Genomic DNA, 18,440 nt, shown 5'->3' on the forward strand with positions numbered 1-18,440 from the left:
ACCCTCTCAAGTGGAATTTGGCATTCCTACTTTGCAGGTGAAGAACTGATTTTGAGGTTCCTAAGATTCATGATGGAACCTGTATTCTAAAGGAAGTTCTGCTCTTTTAGAACAGGCTGCTTGATGCCAGGTCCAGAGAACTCTTTAGGAGAATAGCAACTAGTCATGGGAATAAAATGTAGGCATGAATTTACACATAGGAGAGGGAAGCAAGCTGACAAAATGTCCCTTGCCTTTGAGGTTAGGACTGTGGTCCCATTGTGTCTTGAGGCTATTTATACAGTTGGCTCCTGGAGAAAGCATTTGTTGGAAAAATAATCTATTGTACCTTAAAATGAATGGCTGCTTTGGGCCATCACATTTATTAGCTGCCGTTTACCAAGTATTTCCAATGTGCCAGACCCCACACTGAGCACTTTGCAGACACCATCTCATTTAATCCTTGTAAGCACCCTATAAGATAAGTGCTTTTATCCTCATTTTTGCTAATGAGGAAATTGAAGCTTGTGGGGGTGAAGTATGTTGGTCAAGGTCACACAGCTTGTGAGTGGCAGAGCTCCAAAAATCTATGCTCTTAACCACAGTGCTACTTTGCGTCCACAATTACAAGGAAAAAGAAATTGAAGCAGAGGGCAGAAGGGTAAACCTGAAGCCCAAGACACCTGATGAGGACCTTGGACCAGCTAGAACTTTGTGTCCCTCTCAATACTTCAACAAGTCAATGCTTCTTGTCCACCCATGGCCAGATCCTTTAGATTCTGTAGTTGGAATAGGATGTGCTATTGTATGGTCGGATAGAAAACTCATGGGCTTTGGATCCATACCTGTTGGTTCAAGTTCCATCAGTGCAAACTGCGTGCATAGGTAAGCTCCTTCCCATGCCCTATGTTTGTCACAGGCTCATTGGGGTGGCTCATTGAGGAGAAAAGGTGTGAAAGTACCTGACACTGACTTCGCCAGGTGTATTAGCCAGGCTATGCTAGGCCATGCCAAGGTAACAAATCCCCAATTTATTTTTCATAATAAAAACCCATTTTTCTATTCACATGAAGCCCCATCCTGGTCAGACAACCCTCCTCATCTTGTGGCTCTGTTGTCTGTTGCCTTCAAGTCACCACAGTAGGTAATAAAAAACTTGGGGCGCCTGGGTGGCTCGGTCGGTTAAGCATCCGACTTCGGCTCAGGTCATGATCTCACAGCCCGTGAGTTCGAGCCCCGCGTCAGGCTCTGTGCTGACCGCTCAGAGCCTGCAGCCTGTTTCGGATTCTGTGTCTCTCTCTCTCTGCCCCTCCCCTGTTCATGCTCTGTCTCTCTGTCTCAAAAATAAGTAAACATTGAAAAAAAATTAAAAAATAAAAATAAAAAACTGAAGGAGGCACCCCAGCTCCACGCTGCCCCAGCCCAGATGTGGGACACATCACATCTGCTCACAGCCCATCAGCCAGCACTGAACACCCAAGCCCCAGCAATCACAAGGAAGGCTGGGAGAGAGAGGGGAATACCTGGGTGGTTAGTGCAGAGGCTTGTTTCTCGAGGTGAGTGTTTCCTTCTTTCTTACTTCCTAATGCGTTTTTTGGAACTAAAACTGACACACAAATCTAAAGCTTAGTCAGAAAGCTCTTTGGTTCTAATTGAGTGGATTCATTGTCTTTCATAGCATACATCTACACTGTGCGTGAGGAGGAAAATGTGAGTGAATTATTTTGATCATTTGACACACTTACATTGTTTAATGGGAAAAACCCAGAATTAAATTAATAACAACACCACATTTTGGGAAACTAATGGAATGGACTGAACGTCTATGGGGAAAAAAAGAAGTTTCTTAATCTGGTGTGTGTACCTGTATTTTATTTTTTATATTGCATTACAGACAGAACTAAAATTACCCTGGGGCGCCGGGGTGGCTCAGTTGGTTAAACATCTCACTTCGGCCTCGGTCATGATCTCATGGTTCGTGAGTTCTAGCCCTGTGTCAGGCTCTGTACTGACAGCTGGAAGCTGTAGCCTGCTTCAGATTCTGTGTCTCCCTCTCTCTCTGCCCCTCCCCTGCTCTCTCTCTCTCTCTCTCTCTCTCTCTCTCTCCTCTCTCTGAAAAATAAACATTAAAAAAAGAATTAAACTTACTCTAGCAATTGTTTGCTTGTGCATTCTTATCTCACCTTGTTCCACAGGATTTAAAGCAGTACCTTAGAAATTACAAAATATTGCAACAATTGGTTCTTCCTGCTTCCTGTCTCCCACCACCAATCATTATCCACCCTGGTACCTAATAGGTCTTTTTAAATGCAAAGCTGGTCAAGCCATATCTACTTAAAAAGAAAACAGTTGAGCATCTGACTCCTTATTTTGCCTCAGATCACAATCCCAAGGTTGTGGAATCAAGCCCACGTCAGGCTTTGTCCTGAGAATGGAACCTGCTTAAGATTCTCTCTCTCTCTCCCTCTGCCTTCCTTCCCCGCTTGTGTGCACTCTCTGTATATATAAAGGAGGAGGAGGAGGAGGAGGAGGGAAGAAAAAGAAAACAATTTTCTGAGACTTTACTCTGTGCCCCCACCCGAATCCTTAGCCTGGCTGCACAGTCTGCCATGATCTACCTTTCCAGCCCGTGATAGCTGTCTATCTGGCTAAGCTGGAACTATGCTTCCCAGAATTCCCTTCCCTATGTAATTGTGGGTGAAAGTTGGCCATGGATAAATTTGCTGCAAGGGAGGTGAAGGTGGGATTCATGATATTAGAAGATTACTATGAAAAGTCATAAGATGGGAGAGCAAGAACATGACAGATGTCCACTACTAACATGCACAAAGTATGTTCTATGTACCAGACACTGGTCCAAAACCCTTGTATGTACTCATTTATTTTTGGCAATGATCCTATTGTTATTTGCATTTGACAGATATAGAAACAGTGATTAAGTCCCTTGCCGAAAGATCACCCAGTCAGTATTTGGACTCAGATTTCTGTGACTCTGCAGCCCATGCTCTTCATTATCATTATCATTATATGCTATAGAAGCTTCTACAGAGCTTCTGGTAATTTTTAATTCTATATGAAAGAGACATAGAAAGAGATGACCTGTTTTTGTATGGATACGATAACTGGAATTTTTAGTCATCTCTTTATAAGCTTGGAGATAAAGCTGAACCCCCAGAGGACAAAGCTGATAGAAACTCAAGAAAATTATTTATGTTCCATTGGTGTTTGTATAAGTGAGTGGCTAACATTTGTCTGGCACACTCCAATTAATTAGAGCTTTTCTTGAGATCAAAGGGTCTCATCAGGTATGCCATGGCATCATCAGAATGGGAGAAGTTTTGCTGTAGTAACAAATGACCTCCAAATCTCTTCAAACAAAAGAAGTTCATTCCTTGTTCATACTATATGGCTACTGAGGGTTGGCTGTGGCTCTACTCCACACAGTCTTTACTTCGGTGTCCAGCGTGATCTGTAACATTGCTGGCCACTGTATTAAAGAGAAAGAGCAAGGCAGAGTTATACTCTGGCTCTTAAAGATCCTGCTTGGAGGTGGCATGTCACTTCTCCCATATCATTGGCCAAAGCAAGACACGTGGCTGTGTACGGGTCCACATACATTTCTTGGAGGACCACTAATTTGGGTGACCTTTAGTCAGTCAGTTTTACCATGAGACACTGATCCCTTAGCCACAGGGTTGATGGGCAGAAGCTGGGGTGACCAGAACCTTCTAAAGATCATCTTTGGTCACAAGTAACATTTCATGTTTCCCCCAGTGTGCTTTATCTATTTCTGCACCATGAACTAAAACCAATTGGGAATCTTGACCTTGATGTCTCACCTAATTCCCCCAAGAATCAGGGCACTAGGGCACTATTAGGAGGAGCCCCAATCTAGTCAGTAATACAAAGGCAGGACTGGAATTTTGGATTTTAGCCTCCATACCCAACGTTTTGTTGGCTCTAATAAAGGAATCTCTGAATAGGTCAGCAAAATCTGTGACCTGGGGAGCCAGAGCACTTCCCTTCAGCTCCACTGGCATCTGTATACGTCTTCTCCTGGCTTGAACCGGCTCATTGACAGAGCCAGCAGTGACCGCACAGGCTCAGAGATAACCAAGGAAGAGTGTTGAGCACATACATGCTACAGACTTATTTTTTCTTATTATTAAGGCTCTGGAGACGAGAACATGACAACATTTTGGCAGCTGGGACTGTAGCCATGTGTGGGGAGAAAGTGATTTGCATGAGCTATGCAAAACCACCTGGTTTATTGCAACTGACGCTGAACAAGTTAAATGAATCAAATCCCCAGTTGGATACCAGAAGAAGCTGACTTATACACACACACACACACACACACACACACACACACACACACACACCAGGGAGCCCTGCAAGAAAAAAAGAACACCACAACTACCTAACACTCAAGTTCTGTACAAATAAACTACTAAGGAACCTCTTGTCCTCTTGCTGTCACTCCCTGGCCTTGATTTTCCTGAGCTTGTCTGAATCTTCTTACCCTGGCAGCTCTGTGACTGGGCTTCCCCTCCCTGGGCCCAACCACCCTTCTATGGGCTCTCTGGAAGGATGTGCTCAGTGATGCAAAGAAGCCCCAGGAATGCGAGTGCTTGTCTTTTAACCATCGGCAATGAGAACATTCCACCAACCTTCCTGATTGCAGAATCCCGGGTCCCACTGTGGACTATCACCAAATCCCTGGCAGATTCTTCTGCAAACTGAAGTTTCCAAACCATAGCCTTAGATTGCCAAATGCTGCTTATGCATCTGACAGACCCTTGCAACCCCTCAGCCTCCCAGGATTTCTGCTCTCTCCTTGCCAAGTACTCCAGTGAAGACATATCCCAGCGATGCTTTTCTTTACTGGAAAGGCCATCACAAGAGTGGGTTACAGGCTGACATAGGCTGGGAGAGACCAGGCTGTGTGTCAGAGGATTAGAAAAGAGAGTATGGTTGGCAAAGTCATAGGGAAAGAGCACTTAGTATGAAACTTAAGACTTGATTTCAAGACTGGGTTCAGTTACTAATCTTGATAATTCTGAGTTTACTTGGGCTCTTTCATTCTTTTATTCACTGAACAAACATATATTAAGCGCTTACCACATGTCAATTCAATATTGGCAGCTGGGGTTGAGTAGTTATGGTAGCCAGACTTCAAGATGGCCCCCAGTGATCCCAGTTTTCTTTTTTTTTAAATTTATTTATTTTAAGAAAGAGAGAGTTGGGGAGGGGCAGAGAGAGGGAGAGAGAGAGTCCTAAGCAGGCCCTGCACCACAAGTGCAGAGCCTGATGTTGGGCTTGAACCCACAAGCCATGAGATCATGACCTGAGCTGATGTTGGATAATTAACTGACTGAGCTACCCAGGTGCCTCCCCAACCCCGTTTTCTGATAGTCACAATCTTGGTATGGTCCTCTCCTGCAGTGAATAGGAATGACCTGTGTAAACAATAGGATATTGTAAAGATGACAGTCTGTGACTTTTATGGCTAAGTCAGAAAGACATAGAGGCATCTGCTTTGCTTTCTTTTGGATTGTTCACCCTTGGGGAAGCAGGCTGCCATACTGTATAGGATGCTCAAGCAGCTTGGGGAGACCCATGTGGGAAGAAACTGAGGCCTCCTACCAACAACCATCACCTTATGAGTGAACCATTTTGGAATAACTCCTTCAGTGTCAGCCAAGCCTTCAGAGAGCTACAGCCCATCGGACATCTTGATTGCAATGTCATGAAAGACTTCAGTCCAGAACCACCCATCAAGCTGCTTCATAATTCCTGACCCATAGAAACTGTGGATAGTGAGTGTTTATTATTTTAAGCTACTCTGTTCTGCAGGACTTTGTTAAGCAGGGATAGAGAGCTAATACAGTAGTGAGCTGGAAATTCAAGATGTACCCTGTTATACCCTCCTGAAGATTATAGTCTAGTGGGGTGGAGATGAGGAGGAAGAATAGACAAAAAATAAACCAAGTGAATAAGTATAAATAATAGTAAGTACGATGAAAGAAACAAGTAGGGTATTGCACGGAGATAAATTACATGATGGGCCAACTCTGCTTGGTAGCGTGGGCATGGAGTGGCTCCCCAAAAAGCTGCCACTGTACCAGACCCTGAGGTGCCATTCTGCACTCCCTGTGGTGCCATTCTGCACCCCAGAAGCTCCACTTTGAGGATGACAGAGCATCCCTGCCTGCCCTTGATTCCTCATCTCTGACTTTTTTTTATCGTGCAAACTTTTTAATTTACAGAAAACTTTAACAGTCTTCATGGCCTTAAATGTGGTACATACCACATTAGCATTAGCATTACACTTCATTCCTTAAAGATGTGCTTATCTTCACTTGAGCTGTCGGCCACCTTCCAGTTTCTGTCCCAGTCTACTCTTGTTTCCCTTCACCATGTACACGAAGTAGGCAGGGGTCTCTTTTTCATTCATGGGTATGTTCCTGAAGTATCAGCTGACAGTTTCTGCTAACTGGCCCCTATTGAATTATGGTCTACTCTGCAACTTGTGGAATCGTTTATAGTAAGGTCAAGAAGTAAACTTCTACCTTGTCTAAACCATGGCTGGAGGGGGTCTCTTGGTTGTACCAGTTTAGCTGTTCCTCCACCTTGTACAGAGGGACCAGCACCACCATGTGGGGTCTTGGAGGCCATGGCTTGGGGTTGGCCCTTTATATTGATAGCATCGGGAGTCTTTGGCTGGGTTTTAAGCAGTAAAGCAAAATGATCTCATTTATTCTTTGCAAAGTTCACTCTGCTTATTCCCCAGGTCTGTGCTCTCCAAGTCTCAGGTTTCTAATTTGTAAAACAGGAGTCTGAGATAGAATTTTCCACCCTGCTTATCCCCACAAAAGGCTCTCCTTTCCAGGCTAAACATTTCAGTTTTTTCCACTGTCTTTAACACAGTTTGGCCTCTTCACAAGCTTGGCTATTCTCTGTGCAATTTACATGTAGTAGTGTCCTCTGGAATTGGGGCACTTCAAATACAGCCCAACACTCTGTCCATGGTCCGTCCAACCTAGGGTAGAGTAGGGCTGCCCATCCCCTAAGATCAGTTCTGACATGTGTTAATAGTCATGGTTTCACTGCAGAAGCTCTCTGCTGCTGCTCTGAAGGTGAATTGTATGAAGTTACTCTTTGCCACTCTGCAGCTGTTCCCCCTAACACCCCCTTCCCCTCCATCACACATTCTCTCTGAAGCTGGCAACACCAGGACAGAAAAGACGAGGGGGTCCTTGCAGGGCACCTCCTCTGAGATGACCTTGGGGCAAGAGATGGCCTAATTGGGATTCCAGGCACCATCTCTGCAAGAGTGGCTTGTTCTTTTGAAAAGTGGCTACAGAGATGAACATTGCATTAGAAACATTGAGGACTTGAATCTTAGTTCCAAAGAGAATGATCTGAGAATGGCGCTGCAGATGGGTCTGAAACCTGATGGGGAGTTCTCATACAAAGGATCGGTTCTGCCTGGAGTTCAGAGAAAAGATCACACTAGCTAATTTAGATAGGAATGATAACTATCCAACTGGGGTAACAGATAAGTGCTTCCAGAAACAGCCTCTTTAGGCAATGAAGCCTCAGATGGCTGCCTTCAGAGGGAAGGGGGAAATGGTAGAAGACAGAGAAGAATTTAGGTCAGCCAGAATGGGGCCCCAAAAAGTCAAGTTCAGAAATAATTTAACAGATAGGGATCCAAAGAATATGTGGTTTGCCTGACAAATGACATTCACTTTGAAAGTGAAAATGAAATTGGGGAAAGCAAAATTGCTGCATAATGGGTCCCGGAGATTGAAGAGAAATGATACCAGGGGAGAAAGGAGTTGTAAAACCTTCCTAGTTAAGCATGAAATTGGAATGAATGAATTTTGGTCCATAAAGGGTCAGGTGAAGATCGCACAGATAATGGCTTAATCCCGAGCAGCTCCAAACGGTGTTCATTAGCAGAGGATCTCAAGCACTTGACAAGCGAGCCTGACCAGGCTCACGCTGCCTTCTCTCCAGACTGCTCGTTCTGGGTGGACCTCTTTAACAGAGCAAGACCACTTAATTCAACAGTTAAGCCAAAGAACGATGGAAAAAGACTTCTACCCTGAATGTCAAGGGGCCTCAAAAGAGCTGGGTGGTGTGTGAGGGGGAAAAGATGATGCATGTTGAAACCAAAGAAGCACTGTGGGGCTGGCAGAATCTCATCCTTGCAAATAATGATCCTTGGCCACCTAGCAAAAGGCACATGGACTACTGCCTAGGGACATCTGGGCTTTGTTCCTGGCCTAATGAACGGACTCTCTGTGAGATCGTTAGACCAGACACTTCATCTCTGTGAGACTCCTTTTATCCACTTCCAGGACAAGCATAATCATATCTATTGACCCCCTTCTCCTTCACAGAAATAGAGGTTTGCACAGTGTGCTCATCAGCATTGACTCCTCATTAACCTTCACAATAGCTCCACAGGGGGCATGATTGCCTCCATCATATGGATGACCAACTGAGGCTCAGAAATGTTAAATGTCTTGTCCAAGGTACAAACCTAAGCAGAAGAACCAAGACTAGAACATAAATAATCCAGTTTCAAATACAGGGCTCTTTCTATGACCCCACAACCATCTACTGAACAAGAAAGAAAATTATGAGTGGTTCTTCTGGGACACGGTAATTATGAGCATTGGGTAAAGAGCATGGGTTTTGGAAGAAGTCAGCTTACATTCGAATTCCAGCTTTGTCATTTTCTAGTGGTGTCACTCCGACACACAAGCCTTAGTATCTTTGTGTATAAGGTAGGGATCAAAACAGTGCCTCCGCCATGAGATTGCTGTGAATTCAGTGTCCACAGAGTGTTCGGTGAATCACATAGCAAGTGCTCAACGAATGGAAGCTTGCTGTCATAGCCAGGCATGGTGCCATGTTGCTGGAAACCTAGATGGGAGAGGGATTAGAAGAGATGGCTATGAACTCAGATGACATGGGTTTGTATTCTGACTCTGTCATTTATTAGATGAGGGATCTTAAAAGTTGCTTAACTTTTCTAAGCCTCTGTTTTCCCATCTGTAAAATGGGGTATATAACTACAGGTCTCATATCATTGTGAGAATTAAGTGAGATATTTGCAAGAGCACCTGGCACAGTGTGGGCACACCAAAATTATTCTCCCTGATAGCATTGTTGCATCATGGCTATTGATTAATGATCAGAAAGAAGGGCTAGTGCCTTATAAAAGTGAAGTTCCAGAAATGAGTACCCATAAAGTGAATTCAGAGTGAAACGTGGAATTATTGGGTCCTAGGAGTGTTTCTTCACAGACCTTGAATTATATTTGCATTTTGGCGTCCTCTTAATCCCAGTTTGTTTCCTCTCTCATGCTTTGTAGTGAATACTGTCTCACCACTGTCCATAAGGGCTGCTTGGGATTCTTGGTATCATCCATTGTTTTCATTTTCAACTCAATCCATTAGTTCATCCACTCACTCCTTCCTTTCCTCATACATTCATTCATCTCCAGTTCACCCTTCAATTTCAGAGACATTTCTTGTGTATCTCCTTTAGGTCAGGCCTTGTGTATTGGGAAGACAGCAATGATTCAGACATGGTCATACCACTCCAGAGCCAATAATGTCCTGGAGGACATGAGATATGTGTATAAATGCCAAAATACAAGGGAGATCATTATGGAGGGATGGTTGGTTAAATTACAGATACACAAAGAGACAGAGCTCACAGCTTTCTGTAAGGGAAATCATGAGGGGAGGGGTACTGAGCTGCATTTAGGTGGGGAAAGGATGCTCCAAGTGAAGAACCAGCAGTCAGGAAGAGGTGTTGCCTGGCCTCACATGGTGGAGTGATGACCATTTGGCTTTCTGGGCTCTGAGCCTTGCTATGGGTAGCCCTGTCAAGTATGGGGGGAGAGAAAAGGGGGGTAAATATGCAGGGAGTGCAAGGAGCAGGGAATCCAGGAGTCAGATAGACATAGGTTCATATCCCATCTCTACTTCACACTTGCTAAATGGCTTTACTTCTTGGAGCCTCAGTGATATGAGGATAATACAGCTTTTCTGACATTAGGGCTGTGGGAACTCTGGTGGAATAATATATGTGAAAAAAATTCTCTGATAAGACACAGGTGTCTTATTGGAATGGAAGGCAGGATGTCACTTTTATTGCCAACCTATAGGAGTAGGTTCACCAGTAGTGGTACCAGCCCACCATGATGCTGTCCAAGAGTTGGTCCGCAAAGCATCTCATCCTACTTTTCCTGTGGTAACTGACCTGTCACACAGAGTACACACCAGTGGAAACTCTAAATGGTGAAGTCAGCTTTGGAGATGCAAAATGATACTTTCTGCCTGTGTGTTTTCTTCTTTCCCTTCATTTAGGCAGGGAGGAAGCTCTGTGTTTTCTTGCTTCAGCAGAGGTTTGTGATAGAATAGAAAGCAGGAGTGGCCTACGTGAGACTTCCCTTACTGTCTTTGTTTTCCAAAGTCTAAGCCCACTGAGAAGACTATGCTGGGTTTTCTTGAGGGAGGGGGCAGAGAGGTAGTGTTATTAAGGAAATCCTGAAAGACAGACCAAAGAAAGGATCTATGGAAATCAGGGAAAGAAAGAGAGGGCGGTGGGCTGCATGAGAATGGGCAGCGACACTTTGATCTGGGTAGGCCTCAGAGGAGAATGGCTGCATGATTTCCAGACCTGATAAATATTACTTTGCCCCAGAAGCAACACAAGCAATGGACCCAAAGGGACCATGTGCATGTGGACAACGGGTGTCTTAGACTAACAGTATGAACTGGTAACTAATGATTCTGGGTGAGAGAGGATCCCAAGTTCCATAGCACTATATAAAATTCCAGCACCCTGCCCTCTGAGAGGAAGATTGAAGTTGAATTCTCCACAGCTTGGAGGAGTGGAGACTTGTTAAGATCGTTGATTAAAAGATATCTTTAAAATGTGATATCACGGGGAGCCTGGGTGGCTCAGTCAGTTGAGCGTCTGGCTTAGGCTCAGGTCATGATCTCATGGTTTGTGAGTTTGAGCCCCACGTCGGGCTCCATGCTGACAGCTCAGAGCCTGGAGCCTGCTTCCAATTCTGTGTCTCCCTCTCTCTCTGCTCCTCCCGACTCATGGCTCTGTCTCTCTCTCTCTCAAAAATAAATAAACATTAAAAAAAAATGTGATACCACTTGTAACCTTGCATATGTGAAGTGGGAGTAATACTTCCTCAGCTAATATACACAGGTCTGCCCATTTTACTTGGAGATGTGTTTGGAGACACTTCGTTTGCATAATCTGTTTAGCTGGCTATTTACTTTTTTTTTTTTTTTTTCATTTTGAAGGATGTTTACTATACACTTGTCCTGCTTCTAATTGTCTTTTATCCAGTAGTTTACAAACATATCATAGAAATCTTTAGATTTAGCCTGTGCTAACTACATTGTGATGTTGCCTAATGCTGCTTAATATTCATCAATGATTTCCTTATAGTTTTGACATAAACCTCAGGAGACCTATGGTTTGTATGGGACGGGGCCTGTTCTGGATTCTCTAACTGCTCCTACACATCTTACTGTCTATTGCCACCCCTTAATAGCCTTAGGAGCTGGCTATTTACTTAAAGCAAGGTAAAGCGTATGTGCTCTCTTTGATACATAACTCTCCTACTATGTCGTCACAGCAGAAAGAGCCATGATAACCTGCATTCTGGTAAATGTGCATCGCTGTCTGATGTTTGGATCACTCAGACCATGAGGGAATTCAGTCAACTGGAACTCACAGAGTTCTATCAACATACAGAGGCTGCTCACAAGAATTCTCAAACTGGCCTGCATCGAGAGTTGATGTGGCACTTCATACGCAATGTTGGCCACTTGAAGAGGTGAATTACCTATGAGTGATAGGGAGTACTAAAATAATAATGCTATCTGCATCACTGAACTAATAATGCTATATCAATCATGTTCAATCCTTATAGAAATATCTGCAACAGGACAAAGGCAGAAATTTAAATAAGCTGTTCAAAGATATAAAAGTAGACTCTTAAGGGTTGATCTGCTAGCATATGACTTTTTTGCAGATCTTCTTGGCTCGAGCTACTTTTGATCTTCATGATGCATAAACATAAAGTTCTCTTTGTTTTATGTCATATCTGGTAGGTGGACAGGATTGGTGGGAGGGTATGAAGAAGCTAGCCAGAATTTGCTTTTCCCAAACCTCACCTCAGAGTTCAATACTTAAGCACTCAAAGTACATCTTCCCAACTGGATAAAACTTCTTAGAATAATAGTCTTCAATGATGTTGATCAATGACATGGGCCTCCTGCTAGTTAGATGCCAGAGATCGCTTCTCAATTTCTATTTCTTTCTCTCTGAAAAACCCTAGAAGTCCCTACATACATCCCAGTCAAATTATCCTGGCTAAAAATATCTCCCTGTTCAAGGCTTCTTCACACCTGATGGTCAGCTAACTGTTGCAGTCCATCCCGTGGCAGACCCAGTCCTTCCTCACCCAGTCTCAGTGAGAGAAGGAAAAATACTAGACCAGATTGTGTCCTAGTCACTTACATGTCTGAGCCTCAGCTAGGTGGACAATAGCACTGCTAAAAGATGATAGAGAATTCAGGAGCAGAGTAGATATGATGGGGAAGAGACTGCACAAAGTCTAGAGTATGTTGAGGTCTAGAGAGATGTCCAGGCAGAGGTTTCTGTGTTTATTTGGGTATAAGGATCTGACATTCAAGGGAGAGGTCTTGGCTGGAGACAGATTTAAGAGTCATGATATGGGCACAGATTCAGTAGAAGCCATGCAAGTGGGTACCATGACCCAAGAAAGGGGTATAAATTAAGAATAAAAGGGGGTGTAGGACAAAGTCTCAGGAATACCAAAATTTCAAGAGAGAATAAAGATAAAGGGCCCAAGGGTATCTACCAGCAAGGATGAGTATAGAGGAAAAAAACCAAACCCATGGTGAGTACTAGATCAGAAGAAAAGGAAGAGGGTTCTGAGAAGGATGTATTCAACCTTCTCAAATGCTTCAGTTTAACCAATTAAGGCTAAGAACTGAAAGTTCACTGGGTTTAACAAATAGGAGGTAACTTTAAAGGTGGAGTGATGAAAGATAAAATCAGGTTGGTGAAATGAGTACCATTTCAGGAAGATTATGATAGAATGCAAGGGTAGGAGAATTTGCTTTCAAAGAAGTTTTCCTTCCTAAGGGACCACAAGTGAGGAAATAGCAATAGGTGAAAATATAGTTAATTTTGGAAGTGAATGGGAAGGGATCTGGAGGGAATTTATATATGGTGACCTTTACCATATGAAGTGAGAGATAATTGGGGTTGTGGGAGAACAGATGTAGCACAGGTCTTGAAAAGGGCAGTGATGATTTGGATCAGGTTTGTAAAGAATGGGAGACAAGAAAGAATAAAATATTGATTTTAAAGACATTAGTTAATTTAAAAGATTGATTGATGGATGATTTTTTTAGGTCAAGATTTTAGATGTACATACATCTGAGTTCCAAGAATGGAAGAGAAGGCTATGGAAATAGGTAAAGCAAGACTCTGGAGGATGAGATGCTATAAGAATCCTTCAACAGATCTTGAGGGCATCTGAGATGGCAACAGGGATTGGGGTGAAGAGTAAGGCTTTGAACCAGTGCCAATGTTCAGCACATGTTGAGTGAGTATCTACTTCATGCCAGGCACTGGATGCTCTGGTACCCAGTAAGCATAAGGGATGAATTTGAATGTAGTCAATGTGTAAAATGGGTGGGAGTTGAAGACAATGGTGTAGCCTAGTAGTGTGACCATGGAGACAGGAGGGTCTTTAAATCACATGGGAATGGAAGTTGCTATGAATGGCAGAGGACTAGGAGAATACTAAACCTCTGGGTTGTAGGCTGTGTGTGTTAAGGGCATAGTGGTGAGGATTGTGGGCAGATGAACAGCCTCCCCTAGAGAAGGCTGCAGAGAAGCAGAATCATTAGGGACACACCACGTGCCTAGCCATGTGTTAACTGCTTGAATAACGACAGCATTTGGCCCTACTCTGAGGGTCCCTGGAACCTTTTTGAGCGCCCATCTGTGCTGCCAGACCTTGATGGGTTTACTGTTTCTCTCTGCTCTGTTGGCTAAGCCCTGCTCACACAGGGATAATGAAGGTCTCATTTGCCTCCAACAATATGGTGCCTTTCTGCATAATTTACATGTTTTCTTCAAGGCTCAGACACTAAGTAATGAGGTAACAAATTCTGGTGTGGGGTCTTGCTACTGATACATGGAAACCCAGACTCTGTACCTTTACTCTTCCGTGGCACCTTCTAGCACAAGTCTGCAGTCTGGAAAAGTGTCTCTCTCTCTTGGTCTTGGCAGACACCTGTTAAAGAGAAAACTTGGACTTCTCAGGATGACTGGCTGCATCTAAGTGTTACCTATATGTCACTGTCACCTCCTGAAATTCAGCTGCAGTCAGTAGATTTATAAATACTTCTCTAAGATTGGATTTTGTTTCCAATTTGTAAGAACATTAACGACCACTTACGGAGCACTTATAGGTGTCAACCACTGTGCTAAAGATTTACATGAACTTTTTTTTAATCTGCACAGCAGCCAATGAAATAGGTGTGTTTTTCCTATTTTCTTTCTTTTTTCTTTTTAAAGGAGGTAATTGAGGCTTAGAGAAAAATCAGTTGTCCCTGGGCACAGCTCCTCACAGTGACAAGATCACATCAGAGCCAGCCTTCTTAGCCACTGCCACACCTCTTCCTCAGGTTTTCTATTTCTGCCATCATTTGGCATCAGCATATTAATAGTGTATGAGTCTGTGCTAGACCCCCTGGGAGGAGACCCTAAAGAGTTGAGGATTACTGGAAAGCAATGTAAGGCAAAGAGTAGAGGTCTCTGAAGCAGGGACTGGGACAGGAGCCAGCCCAGAAAGGACTGTGTTGGCCACACTCAGTAGTTTGGACTATGACCTGCAGGCTTTGGGGAGACATTTGAGAATTTCCAGTAGTGAAGTGAACATTATGCAAATACTCACTACTCACCTCCTGCATATTCATGAGGATGACTACATAAGGAATAAGGGAGACATGCCAGACACCTAGAATTTAATGACTCTCAGAGTGACTGTGGTCTAGTTGCCTGGCTTGTCTCATCCTAGTCCAGATCCTGGAGGGTGCTTTGGGAGAGGAAAGGATAGATGTAACTTGGATTTCCACCCTTAGGTCGTGATGAACAAAGGGGAGAGGAGAAGAGTAGAGAGAGTTACAGTTAGCCCTTACACAGGGCACTGACTGAAGGAGTGACTTAAGGAGTATTAGACATTGTCAGCATTCCTGTGGCAGAGGGGAGAACTTAACCATGCCCATGTCCTGCTACCATCACTCTCAATTGAACTCAACACTAGGTATTCCTGACAGATACTGCAAGTCTTCTCAAATGAGTAATGGGGTTTCACTAAATCTCTTTGCTTTTTTTTGTTGACTGGATACCAGCCTCTGGTACATAGGATGTGGAGGCGAGTTCTGGGAATTCCTACAATATGGGGTCATCTTTGATCGCCCAGAACTCACTAGGATTCAAAGTCAAGCTGGGTAAGAGCTCGACTGCTTGGGATGAGTGTAGGATGGTAGAGCATCCCCCATAATTTTCTAAGTTTTAGAACCTGAGATTGGGGATCCTTCCAGTCTTCCCATTCTTTTGAGTGAGTCTCTGAGTTCAAAATCCAACTCATTGCTCTTTAGGAATTATGGTCACCTTTGCCCCCAAACAAAGAGCAGCTGTCATTCCAGGCTACTTCTTCCTGCATGCTTTGAACCCTGACAATTACTCATAGTTTAGCCTCGTGTTGTTAAAATGTAGTGGAAATTACATGTCTAAAGAGCAAAAGTATATTTAGCTCCTAGAGGTAAGGGGACACTACTGGCACAACACAGGAAGTGACTGTAGAGTAAAATGTGAAATGCAGTCCACGCAGACCCTGCTCTGTAAAGGTTAAGGTGGAGAGATGGGGAATGCTTCGCCATTATCAGCTCTAAGAGTGAACAGCCAGTTCATTAGGGACTCTGGAGAATGTTCACCCACACTGGGACATCAAACGCAGTGGGCTTGGGATTCTCTCAGGAAAAGAGAAGACTTCTGCTTTCAGTTTTGATTGTCAACTAGTTGATGGAAGACAGTACGGTGCAGTGGAAAGGGCATGGGTCTGGAAGATGGAGACTTGGTTCAAGCCTAGCTCTGTTATCATCCCAGGACAAGTGACTTGGCTTCTCTGGGTCCTGATTTTTCTCCCCTTCAAAATGACTAGCTGACCACTCATGTTGCTTCCAGCTCACAGATTTCCCATTCTCTGAATGCCCAGGAAAAAAAGAAAACATCACCCCATCTGGTTCCCACTTCTAGACGATGAATGGTGGAGCTGTCTGTATCTCTTCAGGGACAGATGGTAGGCGGGTATCTGTTTCCGTATTTGGTGTGATGGGAGAGGAGGAGGGAAAGAAGATAATGATGTTTGAGCCAACCTATTCAGGCCTGCCGGCTCCTCACCCAGCCTCCCTCACCCACTGTTCGTTTTGTGTGGTTTGTCAGGGGACCCCTCAGCATCTGGAACTTGACCCACCCTCCTCACTGTGATTGGCTGTTTCCAGGGTTATTCCCCAGAGAAGCCTACCTGTTGGAGGAGTCTGTTTTTGATGATGTTTTCAACTGTTGCTCTCACAGTCCTCAGTCCTAGAGGGTCTTCGTTGAAGCCAACCGAGCATGCAGCACTTCAAAAGAAATGTTGCCACATGTAAGATATTTAATACTGAAAATCCCCTCTCTGAGCACAGCTTCTGTCTTCCACTTCACTCTCAGTCTGCAGTGTAGAGTAATAAAAAGAGCAGGGACTTTGGAACACAGTGGAGATGTGAGTCCCTGGGCAGTGGCTACCTCCCAGATCCTCTGTTTTCTTATTAATCCAGAAAAGGTAAGAGCGTACCCCTAGAGGGTGGATGCAAGAATTTAAAGAGGGGATGTGTGAGAAACACCCAGCGGCTTAGAAGGAACATGTGGATTCCTTCCTTTTTCCCTGTAGTGGCTGCTTAGCTGAGTCCCCAACATCTATTTCACTCCAGATGGTGTCAACCATGAGAATTCCTACCCTCTGCTGTGTTTGGTTTAGTTATGGGCAAGATGAGAGGAAGCCTTTTGGACAGTTTTGGGGGGAAAGTTTCCTTCTTTCTGATAAGAGATGCAAGAGACAATCCCCATTTCCTCTGGATAATGTGCTCTCTGAAGCTGACCTCTGCAGTTCCTATAGTTATTTAGCTACTGGCCACAGGATGAGCTAATATTTAGAGAAGGTCAGAGTCTATAGGTTGTAAGATCATCTGGTGATGCCCTGCCTATGGACTTCTTGTTATGTGGGTTAACTCATATATTCCCTTGTCATTTAAACTAATTGATTACAGTTTTCTGTTTCTTATAGCTAAAGGCATACAAATTATTAAACACCTCATGAGCTCCTACTCTTGAAATCATTAATCTGTCATATTCTCATGATCCATCCCAATGTCCTTCTGCCAGTCTCCTTGCTTTATAGCCCAGTCAGGGCTCCAGAGTCAGCTGTTCCAATAGTAGGATACTTCCTGCCAACCATGATGTGTTGCCATTTGGCTGTTTCTACCTAAACAGTCCTGGTGTTGGTCCTTTGCCTCCAGTCTGCAGGGCTGCACAGTATTGCTGAAGAAGTATAAAATGACACCCGGTGGCCATATTATAGGCCCATGCTCTCTTCCTTCCTGAGGCCTTAGCTGCTGCACCCTCCAGTCAATCTAGAGTCTTTGCTATTTGCACCTCCACACAATTACTCATGCTGTTCCTGCCAGCTAATATGCCCTTTCTCTCTCTCTCCCCTAGAGCAATCTTTCCTGTCCTTGCAGGTGAATCCCAAATCTCCACAATGAGATGCAAATGACACCTCCTCTGAACCCCTAAGATACCATATCTCTCTTCAAATCCACGTCAACCTCCTAATACAGATATTCGTCCATTTCTTTCACACTCCCTCATAGACCCTGATCTCCTTAGGCATATTTTGTTAAAATAAAGAGGCACACAACTATAAATTAAGAATGAAGCAAAGAATAAAGGCCAAGTGTACAGGTTTTAAGTCAGCCAGGCTCCAGTTTGAAGATGGGTCATGCCACTTCATAGCAAAAGGAAATAGGGAAAATTATTCAACTCTGTGCCACAATTTTTATCTGAGGATAGAACTAATAATACCTACCTAAGGGAATTGAGAGGATTGTATGAGATAATTTTGAATTTTTTTTTAACGTTTATTTATTTTTGAGACAGAGAGAGACAGAGCATGAACGGGGGAGGGTCAGAGAGAGAGGGAGACACAGACTCTGAAACAGGCTCCAGGCTCTGAGCTGTCAGCACAGAGCCCGACGCGAGGCTTG

General features: G+C 43.9%; 1 long non-coding RNA gene across 1 annotated transcript; it reads right to left on the reverse strand.

Annotated features, from left to right (window-relative positions):
* Positions 1-665: 665 nt before the first annotated feature.
* On the reverse strand, positions 666-17,113 carry LOC128312143 (uncharacterized). Its single transcript, XR_008291052.1, has 3 exons — positions 16,664-17,113; positions 14,291-14,368; positions 666-3,466 (listed from the first exon to the last, which is right to left on the reverse strand). It is a non-coding gene; the product is annotated as an uncharacterized LOC128312143 (long non-coding RNA).
* Between the last annotated feature and the right edge of the window lie 1,327 nt (positions 17,114-18,440).

The sequence above is a fragment of the Acinonyx jubatus genome, chromosome D4 (assembly GCF_027475565.1).
Source record: "Acinonyx jubatus isolate Ajub_Pintada_27869175 chromosome D4, VMU_Ajub_asm_v1.0, whole genome shotgun sequence".
Classification (NCBI taxonomy): domain Eukaryota; kingdom Metazoa; phylum Chordata; class Mammalia; order Carnivora; family Felidae; genus Acinonyx; species Acinonyx jubatus.